The following is an 18,163-nucleotide window of genomic DNA, read 5'->3' as shown; positions in this document are numbered from 1 at the left end:
TATGTCTGCCTTTATGACCCTGATTCAAAAAAGCCTGTAAGCACTTACACTCTTTGAATATGTTAATAGTCTAATAGAAATCAATAGGATTACTCATATACTTAAAGTTACAGACATTTTAAAGGGCTGTGCTAGACTGGAGTCTATATGGATGGTATAGATTATAGATAATGGAGACAACATTATGGACCAGTTCCTTGCTTCTGCACCTGCTGCGTTGTGCTGTTCTGCTGGTGTGATGCAGTTGTAATGCTGGCTTGACGTGCTAGAGGATACCCCCCAGGACAAGGGAATTTCTGGGTGAATTACAGATGTCATAGCAACTCCTACCTCATCATTCCTAGCTTCCAGTTTACGGAATGTGACCAGCAGAAAGGGGATGTGGCTCAGGCATCTCTATGCCCTGGTAATTCTCAAGCTGCCTGTTTGGCCCATGGGAAGAATAGATAGTTGGGTGTAAGTTAGAGCATGCTTGAGGCTCCTCTAACTTAGGACAGAGACCGATCACTCCCTCACACATCATTCTGTGTCTGTGCTTGTATATAATATTAGTAATAACAGTACATATGTAAGCAGAGACAGGGTGGGCTCCACCCTGACATCTGGTGGTGAGGTGTGGCAAGTTGTGGAAAAGAACTTCAGGGGCTGATCTTATTTGCATAGGCACACCCACCCTGCCTAGAATGAGGCCATAACTGCCCAAATCGTCACTTTGGCTGCTGTGGGATCCCCAGTGTCTCTGTTATTGGGGCGGGAAGAATAAATTGTTAGTACCCTGATTATGGGAACTGTGCTTGGAACTGTACTTGGCCTTTTTGTTATGATGGAGGACTCACCATCAACTGAGTAGCACTCACTAGGCAAGGGACATGGGTTCCAAAACTCTGTGAATTGAGAGAGACTTGAGACAGGTATTAGTGCCTGGTGGTGTAGGTCCCTTTTGTGAGGGCCTGAGGCACCAATTGCACCTCTGTCTCTCTCCACTGTGGAATGTCAGAGCTAATTTTGGGTCTATTAAGAGTTTTGTTACAGGTATTGTGCTGAATTCACTTCAGCCTTATAGTGCACCAGCACTAAGGCTCCCACTACTATGAGCTGAAATCACTGAGAGCTGAAATCACTGAGCACTGTGTCAAGTAGGGGGGAGCCGGAAGTTCTAGTGTGCAGTGGAGCCGGTCGTGAGACAGCGGTGTGTTCGTGAGACGGCGAGCTGAGCGGAGCCGGTCGTGAGACAGCGGTGTGTTCGTGAGACGGCGAGCTGAGCGGAGCCGGTCGTGAGACAGCGGTGTGTTCGTGAGACGGCGAGCTGTCTGGAGCCGGTCGTGAGACAGCGGTGTGTTCGTGAGACGGCGAGCTGAGCGGAGCCGGTCGTGAGACGGTGAGCTGTGCAGAGCGGAGCCGGTCGTGGTGGAGCGGAGCAGAGCCCTGTGGGGCAGTCAGCTTCAGGACACGTAAGGTGCCCCTTACCTCTTTCCCCCACACCCAGGCACATTTTAGCCAGATTGGGGAGTAACACTCTGCAGGTGAACTTTTGAACTCCGGGGCTGGACTTTTTTTGGACTTTGGGCGATTAGTGGATTGCTGGACTCAAGAGACGTTTGGGTTCTGGGACTCAAGAGCCTGAGGGAAAGGATGTGGCCCAAATTTTCTGGGGTGGGTCAGTGTTCATGGTTTGGTTAATGAACACTAGTTGTGGTGTTTCCCCAATTTAATGCTGATGTTGTTTGCCTCATGTTATTAAAGATTCTCTACTACACCAAGACTCTGTGCTTGCGAGAGGGGAAGTATTGCCTCCTTGAGGCGCCCAGGGGGTGTGTAAGATTTTCCCAGGTCACTGGGTGGGGGCTCGAGCCAGTTTTGCATTTGCTTTAATGAGAGGGAACCCCTGTGTATTGAACCCGGCCCTTGCTGCTATCAACTTGGCCTGGCAGAAGGGTTACATTTGTGGGGGCTCGTCCGGGATCGAGACTGGGTCAGTACCCCTCGCAAGCACATCTTAGGTGAGTCATTAAATTGGGAGAACCCAGAATCTGGTTGTTGTTGTTTTGATCTGTTATATTTGGGAAAGAAATTACAGTTTGTATAATGGCCCTACATTTGCTAGAGGATTGGTGCAAGGGGATGAATATTAACCCTAGGAACTGTGTCCTGGTGACCGGGGTGCCGGAGGCATTCGATGAAGGCTCAATAGAGCCTACCTTAAGGGCATCCACTGAGTACCTGAGTAAGTGTAAAATGCGTGGGCGCATATTTGTGAGGGAGGATGGAGATTTTGCTGTACTGTGTGAGCTGCCGTCGGCTGTGGACCCTCTACAGGTTCCAGGCACGATAGCAGTGGAAGATGGTGAGTGGAAGGTAATAACTACTGGGAGCCAGCCCTCACCGGCTCCTGCATCTGAAGTGGAGTTTTTAAAGAAAATGTCAGCCTTTTTGGGGAGAGAGGGGAAGACCTTGGCTGATATGCCGGGTCTGTTGGGCCTTGACCCAGGAGTCCCAACCCGGGAGGCTGCTCCATCACCTGATGAGTGGGTGAAGGCTTTGGGGCAAGCATTAGAGAAGGTCGTGCCACCCCACCCTGAGTCAAGCCCCTATCGTAAACTGAGGCTGTTTTCTGGGGGTCCCACCCCAATACCCGGGGAGGAAGCATTTGAACCCTGGCTGGAACACACCACTGAAATGCTGCAGGAGTGGGCAGTACCTGATGCTGAAAAGAGAAGGCGACTAGTAGAGTGCCTCAGGGGGCCAGCCCTAGATGTGATTCGCACCCTGAAGCTCAGTAACCCTGGGGTCAAGGTAAAGGACTGCCTAGAGGCCCTTGATCATGCCTTCGGGAGAACCGAGGGCTCAGAGGATGTTTATTGCAAGTTCCTCAATGCCAGGCAACAAAAGGGAGAGAAAGTTTCTGCCTACATACAGAGGTTGGAGAAATTATTACAGAGAGCCATCATGAGGGGAGCAGTAGCGGTTGAGCAAATGGACCGGACTAGATTGGCTCAGATTGTGAGGGGAATTCAATATCAGAACCCAATCCTTCTCCACCTTCGATTAAGGGAGCGCCAAGACAATCCACCGGGTTACTCTCGACTGATAAAAGAGGTCCGAGAGGAGGAAGAGAGGCAGGCAGCTGGTGAGGTTTGGGAGGTTCAGCCACCCCAGGCAACTGCCACAACATCCATACGAGCGCCCAAGGCGCTGATGGTGAATCCTCAAGAGGAACTTACCCAACGAGTGCAGGTCCTGACACAGAAAGTGGCTGAACTAGAGAATACCATCGATTCAGCAAAGACTTCAGCGTACAAGGAACCTCCTGTTACCACGGTCCAGAAGACTACATTTAGAACCTCTGCCCCACCCCGGCAACACGGGAAAGGGCAATCCTTCTTCTGCTACCGGTGTGGCCAGGATGGGCACATTGCTGCCAGGTGTCAGAATGCAGAGAATCCTCCGCTAGTATACCAAAAGCTGAGGACCACCTGGGGAAAGTCGGGAAACGGCCCCAGGGCCTGGGAAGGGAGCCGCCTAGGCCTGCAGGGTTTGGAGGCTCCCCTGCGAAGAACCATGCCACCCGAATCCCACCAGGATTGATAGGACCTCGAGCTGAGGTCACTGTAAAGGTTGAAGGGACAGAATGTAGAGCAGTGCTTGACACGGGATCCCAAGTGACTATCATATTCCAGTCTTTCTACCAGCAGATGCTTATGCATCTGCCTATACAGCCCTTGACAGGGCTTGGCCTGTGTGGTCTCAGCATGGATGAATACCCGTATCAGGGGTATGTCATTGTACACCTGGAATTCCCAGAAGAGATCGCTGGGGTAAGACAGGAGGTGGACACTGCAGCTTTAATATGCCCTGACCCTAAAGGTGTCTCTGATGTGTCCGTGCTGATAGGGACCAACTCCAGCCTCTTTAAGGTACTTGCAGATTACTGCAGACAGCGAGCAGGGGACCAATACCTGAATACCTTGGTGATACACACACATTGTGCTGCAGCCTACAGAAAAATTGAGGACGCAAAAAGAGTGATGCCTGATTTGCCGGTGGGAGCACTGAGGTACGCAGGCCCGGTCCCCTTAGTGGTGCCTGCAATGACAGAAAAGGAGGTGATTGTCATGAGTACCTGCCTGAAAGGCAATAAGAGAACATTAGCAGTGGTGGAGCAGCCAACTGAGGGAGGGCTCCCTGAAGGAGTGCTGGTTCTTAGTGGAGTCATAACCCTACCTGCTGAAGCCCAGGAAGAGGTGACTATACTGATTGCTAATGGGACAAGTCGTGATATTTTTGTGAGGCGAGGACAAAAGATAGCAGACCTCTTTGAACCCGAGTCAATTGTAACCCCCCAGTGTGAAACGCAAGTTCCGACGATAGACCCAGCAAAGTTTGACTTTGGAGATTCACCAGTGTCCGAGGAGTGGAAAGATCGCCTGAGGAAGAAACTTTGTGAAAGATCCAAGGTGTTCTCACTGCATGAGTGGGATGTGGGATGTGCAAAAGGAGTAGAACACAATATCAGACTACATGACTCTCGACCTTTTAGGGAGAGATCTAGGAAGATTGCTCTCTCTGAGATGGAAGATGTGCGACATCATCTTCAGGAGCTGGCTGCGAATGGCATCATTACAGAGTCCCGCAGCCCATACGCCTCGCCCATTGTGGTAGTCCGTAAAAAGAATGGGAAAATCCGGATGTGTATTGACTACCGCACCCTAAACAGCCGTACTGTGGTCGACCAGTACACTATGCCTCGAGTGCAAGATGCCTTAGACTGTCTGCTGGGAAGCCAGTGGTTCTCTGTGTTGGATCTTCGAAGTGGGTACTACCAGATCCCTCTGGGAGAAGAAGATAAGGAGAAGACCGCCTTCATCTGCCCATTAGGGTTTTATCAGTTCGAACGCATGCCCCAAGGGATTTCTGGAGCACCTGCCACCTTTCAACGTCTCATGGAGAGAGTTGTGGGAGACATGAATTTACTGCAAGTGTTAGTTTATTTGGATGACCTGATTGTGTTTGGAAGAACCTTAGAGGAGCATGAAGAAAGACTTCTTAAAGTGCTTGATAGGTTGGAGGATTATGGTCTGAAGCTTTCAATTGACAAATGCCAGTTCTGCAGAACCTCAGTGAAGTATGTGGGTCACATCGTATCCCAAGAGGGTGTGAGTACTGATCCTGATAAAATAGAAGCACTCACTACATGGCCACGTCCAAGTAACTATAGAGAACTCAAGACCTTTCTTGGATTTAGTGGCTACTACCGCAGGTTTGTGAAAAACTATGCTACGATTGTAAAGCCTCTGAATGATCTTACCAGGGGACATCAGTCCAGCAAGAACAAATCTAAGACCAGGAATAAGGGGAGGTTCCCAAAGCCTCCTGTGCAGAGACACAATGGCCCCTTTGCACCATTTGGGCCACGGTGGGATGAGAGATGTGAAAGGGCTTTTCGAGAAATCATTACTTGCCTAACTCATGCTCCAGTCCTAGTTTTTGCTGACCCAAGCAAACCATTTATCCTGCATACTGATGCCAGTTTGGAGGGTCTGGGAGCAGTCCTGTACCAGGAAGTGGAAGGCAAACATAAACCTGTAGCCTTTGCCAGCCGAGGATTGTCTGATAGTGAAACTCGTTATCCCATCCACAAGCTGGAATTCTTGGCCTTGAAATGGGCCATCACTGAGAAATTTCGAGACTACTTGTATGGTGCTCAGTTCCAGGTGTGGACAGACAACAATCCACTGACTTATGTGTTAACAAGTGCTAAGCTGGATGCTACAGGGCAGAGATGGGTGGCCGCCTTGGCTAGCTATGAGTTTAGCATTCAGTACCGATCAGGGAGAAGCAATGTAGATGCAGATGCATTGTCCAGGCGTCCGCAGGCTCCAGAAGTTGCTGTGATACCTACAGATGGAGTGAGAGCTATTTGCAGTGTGAGTCGTCGAGAGCCAGAGGCCTGTGAGAGCCTTCAGGGATGTATTGCAGAAGCTTTGGGCCTGCCCCCTGAATGCATGCCTTCTGCCTCAGTGAACTATATTGCATTGGACCAATCTCCTTTGCCCATGCTCAATGCGGCTGACTGGCAAGAAGCCCAGCGGCAAGATATTGACATTCGTGATACACTACTTGCCAAAAGGGAGGGGCGAAGCCCAGCTGCAGTTGTCCCACCTAACCCGGAGGGTAAACTACTATTGAGAGAATGGACCAAATTAAAACTGATTCAGGGAGTGCTACACCGAATGACCACCGACTCTTTACAAAAGCAACGAGCACAACTAGTACTGCCAAAAAGGTACAGAGCCCTGGCCATGAGGGCTCTGCATGATGACTTTGGGCATTTAGGGATGGAGAGGACTCTGGAACTTATTCGTAGTAGGTTCTATTGGCCCCGAATGGCTGAAGATGTTCGCAGGAAATGTGAGACTTGTGCTCGATGTGTTCAAAGGAAAACTCTGCCCACGAGGGCTGCATATCTGAAGAACATCACCAGCAACAAACCTTTGGAGTTGGTATGCATTGATTTCTTGTCTGTAGAGGTAGACAAGAGGAATGTTGGGAACATTCTAGTAGTGACTGACCATTTTACACGGTATGCACAGGCATATCCCACACGTGATCAGAGGGCCACCACCGTCGCTCGAGTATTGTGGGACAAATATTTCTCAGTCTATGGATTCCCGGCTCGGATACACTCTGATCAGGGGCGGGATTTTGAGAGTCACCTTCTGAAGGAGGTGCTGAAGATAGCAGGAATTAAAAAGTCTAGGACAACGCCTTATCACCCCCAAGGTGATCCCCAGCCAGAGAGGTTCAACCGAACCCTATTAGATATGTTGGGAACTTTGCGACCAGAGCAGAAGGCAACCTGGAGCCAGCATGTCGCATTTCTGGTGCATGCCTACAATGCCACAAAGAACGATGCTACGGGAGTCACCCCATATCTTTTGATGTTTGGGCGAGAACCAAGATTACCCATAGACTTGTGCTTTGGTGTATCAGAGGATGGAGATAGCTATGAAACTCATCAGCAATACGTATCCCGACTAAGAGAGAGGCTGCAGGATGCTTATCGCTTGGCTACCGCTGCGGCTCGGAAGAACGCAGACCGCAACAAACATCGATATGATGCTAGAGTGCGTTCGCAGGAGCTCCAGCCGGGGGACAGAGTCCTGCTGCGAAATTTGGGTATCGCTGGCAAACACAAGATAGCTGACAGATGGAAGGCAATACCTTACCTGGTGATGGAAAAGCTGGGAGATCTGCCGGTCTACAAGATCAAACCTGAAGACAGTCCAGGGCAAATAAAGACGGTGCATAGAAACCTTTTGCTCCCTGTGGGGGAATTGGTAAGCACCCCTTATGAGATGGGCCATGACAGGGCAGCCGGGCAGAACAGAAGTGCTAGACCAAAGCTGCCATCCAACACAGACAGTGAGCCTCCTGCAGCTAACTTACCCCTATTCTGCACATCTGAGAGTGAGTCTGAGGAGGAAGACACAACCCTGGTGTATCCTGGGATGGAGACAAGATTTCAGTCTCGACCAGCTGAACCGAATGAGAGTTCTCCCTTTTCCACCCTAAACCCTATGGCGGAATTATTTAGGCCCCTTTCTGACACCCCTGTGCCGCTGATGAGACCCCCGTGTGATGACACACACAGGTTATTGGCCAGTGGAGACACTCAGGTAGAGGATGTCCTGGGCACCTTGGACCCTCCCGCGTTAGAACTAGGAGTGCAGGGGCCTACGCCAGTAGCCAAGAGACCCTCAAAGGAAGCCTCTCCATCCATCAATCAAGAGGACGTTCCCCTTACCTCAGCAACAGAGATTCTCAATAGACGAGACAGGGTGATAAGACCAGTAAAACGGTTAACTTATGATGCACCTGGGGTGACTAGTGAGGAGCCAATACATTTAGCACACAGGATTGTGGAAGCCAAAGTGGGCTTTCTGAGGCCTTTTGGAGGAAATCAATGAGTTGGTATAAAGGGAGTATGATTTGTCGGGACGCCAAATTCTCGGCTGGGGGGAGGATGTAAGCAGAGACAGGGTGGGCTCCACCCTGACATCTGGTGGTGAGGTGTGGCAAGTTGTGGAAAAGAACTTCAGGGGCTGATCTCATTTGCATAGGCACACCCACCCTGCCTAGAATGAGGCCATAACTGCCCAAATCGTCACTTTGGCTGCTGTGGGATCCCCAGTGTCTCTGTTATTGGGGCGGGAAGAATAAATTGTTAGTACCCTGATTATGGGAACTGTGCTTGGAACTGTACTTGGCCTTTTTGTTATGATGGAGGACTCACCATCAACTGAGTAGCACTCACTAGGCAAGGGACATGGGTTCCAAAACTCTGTGAATTGAGAGAGACTTGAGACAGGTATTAGTGCCTGGTGGTGTAGGTCCCTTTTGTGAGGGCCTGAGGCACCAATTGCACCTCTGTCTCTCTCCACTGTGGAATGTCAGAGCTAATTTTGGGTCTATTAAGAGTTTTGTTACAGGTATTGTGCTGAATTCACTTCAGCCTTATAGTGCACCAGCACTAAGGCTCCCACTACTATGAGCTGAAATCACTGAGAGCTGAAATCACTGAGCACTGTGTCAAGTAGGGGGGAGCCGGAAGTTCTAGTGTGCAGTGGAGCCGGTCGTGAGACAGCGGTGTGTTCGTGAGACGGCGAGCTGAGCGGAGCCGGTCGTGAGACAGCGGTGTGTTCGTGAGACGGCGAGCTGAGCGGAGCCGGTCGTGAGACAGCGGTGTGTTCGTGAGACGGCGAGCTGTCTGGAGCCGGTCGTGAGACAGCGGTGTGTTCGTGAGACGGCGAGCTGAGCGGAGCCGGTCGTGAGACGGTGAGCTGTGCAGAGCGGAGCCGGTCGTGGTGGAGCGGAGCAGAGCCCTGTGGGGCAGTCAGCTTCAGGACACGTAAGGTGCCCCTTACCTCTTTCCCCCACACCCAGGCACATTTTAGCCAGATTGGGGAGTAACACTCTGCAGGTGAACTTTTGAACTCCGGGGCTGGACTTTTTTTGGACTTTGGGCGATTAGTGGATTGCTGGACTCAAGAGACGTTTGGGTTCTGGGACTCAAGAGCCTGAGGGAAAGGATGTGGCCCAAATTTTCTGGGGTGGGTCAGTGTTCATGGTTTGGTTAATGAACACTAGTTGTGGTGTTTCCCCAATTTAATGCTGATGTTGTTTGCCTCATGTTATTAAAGATTCTCTACTACACCAAGACTCTGTGCTTGCGAGAGGGGAAGTATTGCCTCCTTGAGGCGCCCAGGGGGTGTGTAAGATTTTCCCAGGTCACTGGGTGGGGGCTCGAGCCAGTTTTGCATTTGCTTTAATGAGAGGGAACCCCTGTGTATTGAACCCGGCCCTTGCTGCTATCAACTTGGCCTGGCAGAAGGGTTACACATATATAAATAGAATAAAAATGATACATAAAATAAAAGATAGGCAAGTGAAACAGAAGGGCAATATGAAAACAAGAGGGGTGACACACATCTGTTTGACTATCCAAGTGTCCACACTGTCTTATTTACATTTTTCTCATTTCTGTATTTTTCTCATTTATGGAAGCAATAACTTTTTGTATCATGAAGTACTTTAAGAAAAGAAATTAGACAATTGCATTTATTTCAAATAAAATAAAACAATTAAATTTAAAACACGATTAGGCAGTATTGTGCTTGTATTCAATCATCTATCTTGTTGTTTTGTTTGCTTATTTCTTGCATGGAGGAGCATAGTTATGTAGGAGTTGAGTCAAGTGTAGGTTGGAAGAAAAAGCTTCACAAATTGATGCTTTACATTTATTCACTCTCTTTGCCAGTAGGTGGAGCTGCCATGTAAGGTGCTGTCTCTCCCCCCTCCTCTTTTTCTTTTCTCTCCCCCCACCTCCTCTCCTAATAAGCTGTTTTCTAATATATGTTGGGTACCATAGAGTGAGACTGGGAACAGGAAGCGGAGGCAGAAGCAAAGAGGATTCTGGAAAGGTCTCTGTGTTTTCTTTTCCACTGAGAATGCAGAAATTGTAATTAATTTGCAAACCTTTGCGGGCAGAAATCTGGATAATTTCAGGAGGAGGCATATTATATTATCATATCATTTTTGGATGCTGGGCTTTGCTGTAATTTGTCGTTCTCTTTTCATCAGGTAAGCTGACAAAACATTTCATTATACACATTACAAATCTGATCAGTGTAACCATTTTCACATTTCAAAATCGTATTGCAGCCTCTGTTGCTAATGTAAAGCAAAAGAAAGAATGGGGAATTCAAAGCCATTTTGAATTGACTATCTGTGGTGATAGTGTGATTTTTTTTAAACAGTAAAACCTGACATCTGGTCTCTTACTATAAATATGACATTGTGTTGCAATGTCTTCTTTACAAAAACTGATTTTTGTATATTTTCTTATAATCAAGGTATATATTTCATTGACTCATCTGGAGTGTTTTATGTCCCCAGCGGAAGTGATATTGATCTTTAGGAAGAAGAATAAAAATATTGGTGCCCAGCATTTAAAAACATCAGGTTGTCAAATTCTAGAGATCCAGGGATATAGACAGTATGCAAGTAATTTATACTCAGCTTAGACAGGTGATGTTTTAAGAAGCCTAATGTAATTTCCTAGGTTTTAAAAGGTGTTTAAGGAAATGTTGTTCTGTACAATTATTTTTCTTGGAATACAGGTTGTATGAGTGTTTATATGGGAGGAGGAGTTTACCAACAGTTAATAAAGCAGAGGCCACATTATTCATGATATAGCAGACATTATACGGTGTATAACATTAATTCCTTTTCTTAGTATATACTTCTTAAAAGGACTATTAAGAAAGCAATCACAAGAGTTTTTATGTCCCTTCTGTGTTACTACTCCCCATTAAGCTGCTTAAATTCAATATTATAATTAATAATTCTAGAAGTGAGCCACTAAGGGTAAATGGAGAAAAATATCTCTTAGCAATCACTTTGATAAATGGGATTATTTTTAAATAGCATTTCTACAAATATCTGTGTATAACAATATTATGATGTTCTTTCATTTGGAAATTATTTTCAAAGACAAGCTGTAGAAATCAATAAAACACAGAATTATAAGGAACACTGCTTACAAAACAGGGTCTCACCTTGTATTCCTTGTATACAATAGCACTTTTAGGTTGGTATGTAAAGTACGACTGGATCCCAGATATTGGATAGAGCAGTTTCTGAGGCCTGTGCTTGAAGCAAGTGAGGATATGGAAGAACAAAGTGTTTGTTTTCACAGTGCCTAGCTCAGTATGGCTGAAGCATCTATGTGTTAACACAATTTAAATAAATAAATACATGATTTAAAGTATTTAACATGTTTGTGGTTTCTTGTTTGGGTTTGTCAAGGAGAGGATTTAAGAAATCACTTCTTGACACTGACAATCTAGTTAACTGTTGCCCTTTCTCAAAATCTCCATTTTTGAGAAAAGATTGTCCAAAGAAGGTTGTGGAGGAGCCGTGACGATATCTGGAGTTATCTGCTCTCTCTGTCCCCAGTCACTTTGGTTTTCAGGTTTGGGTTTGGGTATGTTATAGAAAATGTGCTTATATTGTTAGTTCATGATTTCTTCCTTTTGATCGTCAAAATTATATGTCCATATTGATTCTCTTAGATCTAACAATTAGATTCAATATTGTTGTCCATGAAATATTGTTGACATTCTAGTGGTCACTAGCAGGAGAAGATAGAGTCACCAAAATGACTCAGTTCATTTCCTTCCTTTTTTTTTTTTTTTTTTTTTGCTGTGGGAAATATTGAACAATAAGTCATCTGTCCTCAGGGCTCTGTCTTCTGGCTTTTCAAAGAGTCCCATTCAGTCACTATTACAGTTTAACATTCATTTGGGGGATCAGTGATGAAGCGTGGGTTGCATTTTATCAGTGTACTAATGACATTCTGCTCTATATTTCTATTTCTTCTGGCCCATCTGATGGCACTGTGTGACTTACCCTTTCCCTTAGGGAGAATCATAGAACCATAGGACTGGAAGGGACCTCAAGAGGTCTTCTAGTCCAGTCCCTTCCACTCAAGGCAGGACCAAGCATTATCTAGACCAGCAGTTCTCAACCCATGGCCCAGTTAGCACACAGCTCAGCTGTGTGCTAAAGACCAGCCTGCGTGGTGGGGTCCGGGTTCCTGGCTGACTGGTGTGGTGGGGTCCGGGCTGCTTCAGTTTCAATATAGTACTGACAAGGACCTTTTTGGAGAGGAGTTGCAGCTCTCCCTTAGATTTTGCCTGTTCAAACATACAGTAGTAAAGGGGTGACCAGGTCAAGATTGGACTGACACCTTTCAATTAGAAATCTCTCCAACCCTCTGTTTGTTTGTTTTTTAATACTTTTAATAGACTCTCTAATCTATTCTGCCTGAATGCCTCCAAGAAATCAACTTGATCTTCCGATAGAAGTTGGAAAAGATAGTGAATTCAGACCTCGGAATGGATGGTTTGTAGGTACACAGCACCATATATAAATTTTGAAATTGAATATTTATATCTATTTGTGAGGTAAACAAAGCTTTGGGTTTCCCCCCTCAAATGTTAGTTATGGTATTCAGCTGGGAGAATATCTGCTACAAGTTTTCCTGGTTTTTTAAAAATATTTCTTGATTCCCAATGACCGTTGAAGTCTAAATAAAGTCCATTCATCTTGTGCTATGTGGAGTTTGCTCTCTGCATGTCTTGTACTGAGTAGTTGCTGGAGTTTAGTTGGGATAGGAAAACAGAAGTATTCCAAATCTATGGTTCTTAATGTTTCAGATAATTTTGAGTTTAGATTATTATTTTTGTAAGAAACATAAGCAATACTTTTTCCTGTCAGATCAGTTTTTAGTGCTTCCCTTAGACCAACTTGTAAAGGAGCTGATGGAATATTGATTTTCAAATAGAGGGTTTTTATTTTTTTTTTAAAGGAGAGTAAAAATTGTGAATCATGCATTCAATTATCATCTCTCAGTGTTCTGTGGTGGCTCATGTTGCAACAAGGCAATGGATACCGGAGCATTATCAGATATTACTCTTGTCTTCACATCTAATGCTGCATGTATCAGAATATAAAGAGATTAGAAAATAATCAAATGCAGAGTATGTGGAGGGTGTGGTTGAGAAGACTGAGCAGTCTTTCCTTAAAGAATTTACTAATCTCCTAATGTTATGTAATCTTCAATTGTAAAGAGAGAATTTAATCTGGGGGGTGAGTCCCACAGAGTAACTGTACCTGTTTTATCTAAAAATAGAGTTGAGTATTATGTAGCAGTGCCCAGCTAACACTTTGGGACCTCTCTCCCTCTCCATTAGTTGTACAGTTAGTTTGTAACTGAAGTCAGAATGCTACTTGTTTGAGCCATAGACATTGCTCAACACCAGTGTGGAATTAACTTTCACAAAGAGTATATGACCATCTTCAATTTTTTCCGTGTCTAAAAGTTGAACTCAGAGGGTCAGCTCCTGACCCATGCTGTGGTCTCTTTTGCAATGCTCTGGGAACACAAAGGGGATGCAAAGGTGCTTGAACGTGACTGGGGAGAACTGGCTGGGGTGCATTCTGGTGATCCACAACTTGCATAGTAGTCTATTGGCAGCCTTTACAAACTGGCTTAATTTTGAACTGTCTTATGTCTACTCTAAGGGTATGTCTACACTGGGGCTGGAAGGTGTCATCTCCAGCTCACACAGACATACCAGCACTAGCTCGGATTGAGTTAGCACACTAAAAATAGCAATGTAGCTTCAGTGATACAAACAGCAGGAAGTCTTAGACTGGATTGTACTTGGAGTAGTTCGTCCCTCCAGCCACATATGCCACTGTCCCTACACTTCTATTTTTAATGTGCTTGCTCAATCAGAGCTAGCATGAGGATGTCTGCTTGAACTGGAAATTGCACCTTCCACCTCCAGCGTACACATACCCTCAATTACATAATGGCTGAAGTCGCCCTAGGAAGCCTTGGGATAATGCAGAGGTGAGGCACCGCCATCTCTGCCCACACCTTGTCTGCACTGAGCAGAGTTCTAGCACAGTTGAGGATCTGACCCTAAACTTTTGGGGACATAATATTGATACCCCTAGAATTGTCAGAGACCCCAACCTGTCTCTTCCTTGCCGGAGAAAGGCTGAAGTCTGAAAGAGTGGAATCCACAAGAGGCATAGCTGGGGTAGGACTCCTCAAGGGGGATGCTTATCCAGGCCATTGTTCCATTGCCTATAGCAATCACTGTTGGGTACTTAATCACAATTAGCTGTCATGTTGCTGGTTTGTTTTGGTCCACACTTACAGCGAAGTCCTGGTCAGCATCACTTCAGCTAACTCAGTTGTGCACAACCATATTCAAACACAGTAAAACTGTGTAGTGTAGACATGCCCAATGTGGGAGTTTTAACAGGTTGTCTTGAGGACTAAGGAAAACAGATTAAAATCTTGCAAAGTATAAAAATAAGAAATAAAGAAAAACCACAGCAGAACATTATTTTAAATGTACTTCCAATTAGCTGCATTACAGAGAAACAAGATGCTTAATTCAGCAGCTACCTGAGATTAACTATTAAATGCAATTCTGCAATGAAAATTACTTTGAAGTGATCCAGCCCCCATTAAAGTTTCAGTCTGTTCTCTGCAGGACAAAGGGCTCACCATACTCTCAACAAGCTTTATTTTTTGCAGTGACCCATTATTGCAATGTTAAGTGTTAATGGATACAGTGCAGTAGGCTGAAGTTAAAGCCAATGCAGATGTTAGGTTTAATAACTTGTTAATTGGGTAGCAGGTAACTATAAATAGGGAGCGCAGTGGATGTGCCAGGGGGTTAAGTGTGGAGGAAGATACCATGTGACTGCTTTGCACTCTAACTCAAAATAAAGATTTGCTGAACTTTACTCAGCTTTACTGTAATCTTTGTTACAATTGTTCACCTTCCACTGGTTGCAGGTGGAACTCCTCTATTTTTAGCAGCTTGTTTAATGTTTGAATAATTGGCTAATGTGTATAGCATGCTTTGAAAATTGAAAGTGTTCTATAAGTGCTAAGTATTATTAATTATTACTATTTTATTAGCAGTTTATTAGCATAATGTCTCTTCCACAGAATTTTTAACCCTGCAAGAGTCAAGTATCACAATTTTTGCCTACCCAGTCCTGAATTTGACTGTTATATCAGATTTCATCCAGTATGCCACTTTGAGGCTATCGGCTAGATTCACCCCAGGGGTAAAGGGATGGGAAAACTGCACCCCAGGGCAGCTGAACTCCAATGCAGATTTGTGTTGGTGGATGGCAGGTGGTGATAGGAAAGCCACTCTCCCCTTGGTGAAGATTGTGCTGGGGGAAGGCAGCTCCAAAGTTTGTCCTGTGGAGCTTTGCCAGTACTGACTCCTCAGAAAATGCACTGTCTCTGTGAATTGACTCATCTGACCTGGCATTGAAAATGTTTTGCTGAGTTTCTATTGAACCTGAATGGATTTTGTAATACAGTGCCAAACAAAACAGAACAAGATTAATATCAGTATCAACTACTGTATCTCTGGGGAAATGTAATTCTGAATTAATACTGAATTTAAAATGTCTCCTTCGTGTTTGGTGATCCCATATAATTAAAAATAACAAATAATGACCAAATAAAATACAAAGATGAATTGAAAAGCTTTTAACATGTCAGGAACTTTCCCCTTCCCCCACACACCTTCGTTTTTCTCTTTTTGACCTTCAGTCACCACAGGTTCCTTTTATTATATCTACAAGTTTTATGCCACAGCAGCTCATTTTCATTCTCTCTGTAGTAGTGGGTCCCATTCAGGGGGTGGATTCTGGTATGGACTATTTTGGCAGGAGCATAATCTTTTGAACAAGCTAAGGATTCCCCATCTTCTTCCTCTCTTTCTTCCCGTTAATAAGAACAAGAAAGAAGAAAATGACAAAGTCAAAAGAAGTAAGAAAAGAGCCAGAAAGAAATCTTATTCTAAGGAGAAAAACTACTGCACCACAACCTCAGTGGGTGAGGACTGATTTGGATGGTGTAAGTAGACAGTTTAAGCCTAATGACCCATCCTAGATTGACACATTGTTAAAGTTTTCAAGGCCTTAGAACCGGAGGAAGATATATCTAATCCCTGATCAGCTTCTGTGAAGAGGAATCCCCTTGAAATGAGGGAACTTGAGAGGAAACTGACTTTCTCATTCTTTGAGTTCCTTGTGATAGATTGAAAAAATAGGAGACGCACAAAAAGAAAGTCCATTATAAAGGTATGTCTTAGGATGTAAAAGGTGGAAAGGGATCAGGGATACAAAATGTTCCACCACATCTAGAGTGGATCCTTGAATCTGCTCCTGTTTAAAAACAGAAAGTCTTATTTAGGGTGTTGTGGCACCCTAAAATTCTCTAGATAAAAAACCAGAACATTCCTTATAGAGTAAATACAGTTATTCTATGTCCTCTCTTGATGCATGCCCTAGATACTTTAGTACCCCAATGGCTTCAGTTAAAATCATAAACAAAAACCTAACGAGTACCTAGGAATCCAAAACCACACAAAGTTTTATGAGACCCTTCACAAGTTTGAGTCATCTGTGATGTGATATATGAAAAAATCAGTGTTTCATGCTGCTTTTTCATAAGATTCTTCAATCTTAGACTGGAGAAACATATAACTATGTGACTGGAAGGCAGACACCACTCTCCTCTTTTTTACCATACCTTTATCTATTTTGATCTATTCAGATAAACATTGGATACAAACAAAGTGGGACAGTCTTGAAGAAGCTTCAGCTTCAGAGGAGCATTTCTACTCCAGGTCCGTAATCTTTTGAGTTCCACATTCACCTAGAGAAGTGGCCCTTCTGTCCTTACTAGAACAACAGGTTCAGTGCCTACATTTCAAGATCTGCCATTGCCCAGAAACACAAAGGTAAGGCCAAGTCTACCTTCTCAGATCTCAGCAAGGAACAATATTTCTCTTGACCTGCCCAACTACTTTCCATGTTTCCTCTTGTCTGGGGCAAATGATCACCCTTGCTAAGTATCCAGAAGCCTCTGGTTATTAGGTTATTTACTGAAGTTATTTACTATCAGGGGAACTTAGGTAGTTGCTCCAGACATTTAGTACTTGAAGATGTTGGGAGAGCTTTCATTCTGTGTTGGAGTTGTCCCTCTGAACCACTTAGTTATATTGGCCAGGTTCAGGATGGCAAACTTTCCTTTATGCACGTGGTGTCCTATGATCAATAGAACTCACTGATCAGTAGAACTCACTGAAGTCTGTCTCCAGCCTTTTTCAGATTCCTCCACTTCGAAATCTGCCTCAAACACATCTAGTACTTAAGCTTTGACCTCTTTTTAGACCCCTTGAAAATGTATGTTCATTTAATTGGCATCCCTCAAGAAAGAAATTCACCTTTACTACTATCTTATCAATTTCCTGGTTATATTCTTGCTTCTTTCTGGGGACCTACAGGAACAAAGCAAGGATCAACAAAGTCTTTTACAGAATCAAGATACCTGCAAGCTTTCTTCCTATCAGTCTGGGACCATGAAGAGAAGACTTCCTTAGAGACCTATCCCAATCTAATCAGCTACTTTTCCAAGGGTTTTTGTCCAAGCAAGCATCATGAGCAGACAGACTCTTACAGAGCCTGACTGAATCAAAAGAAAGAACGAGGAGTACTTGTGGCACCTTAGAGACTAACACATTTATTTGAGCATAAGCTGAATTACTGAATCAAAGTAATTATAGATGGATGTCTGCAGGAATGGGGATCACATAGCCCAAGTGCTGTGCTTGTCACAGCAAGCTTATCAGAACATAAACTGGTCCCTCTTTAGGCACCATCAGTAACCATTGCTATGGAACAGCCAGTGATGATAAAGTGCTAACTAGAGATCAGGAATTAGCATCTCAAGTCAGAGGTTTGTGTGAATTTTTACTAGTATTTACTGTTTGTTTCAGTAGCATCAGGGGGCCCCATTGTACAAGGAACTCTATGCACTAAGGGCCTGTTTACATGCACATTTAGTTTATAGCAAAGCGGGGTGTAAATCTCAATCACACTAGCATTCTGCACACTAAGCATCTCTGTGGATCCTGCTGCCACGCACTAATAGTTCCCAAGTGCTCTTTAGTCTATTCCCATTTCAAAGTGGGGTAGATCAAAGCGC

The 18,163-nt window shown here is 44.8% G+C and overlaps 1 protein-coding gene across 1 annotated transcript in view; it reads left to right on the top strand.

Annotated features, from left to right (window-relative positions):
• The first annotated feature begins 9,948 nt into the window (after positions 1–9,948).
• LOC311528424 (sodium channel protein type 2 subunit alpha-like) overlaps positions 9,949–18,163 on the top strand; it is a 119,281-nt gene continuing 111,066 nt past the window's right edge. Inside the window, exon 1 of the mRNA XM_084643446.1 lies at positions 9,949–10,140. The gene's annotated coding sequence lies outside the window, so the exon portion shown is untranslated. The remainder of the gene's footprint in view (positions 10,141–18,163) is intronic.

This window comes from Lepidochelys olivacea (genome assembly GCF_965140295.1).
Source record: "Lepidochelys olivacea isolate rLepOli2 genome assembly, chromosome: 11".
In the NCBI taxonomy this organism is placed as follows: domain Eukaryota; kingdom Metazoa; phylum Chordata; order Testudines; family Cheloniidae; genus Lepidochelys; species Lepidochelys olivacea.
This window is presented reverse-complemented; position numbering and strand designations above follow the sequence as displayed.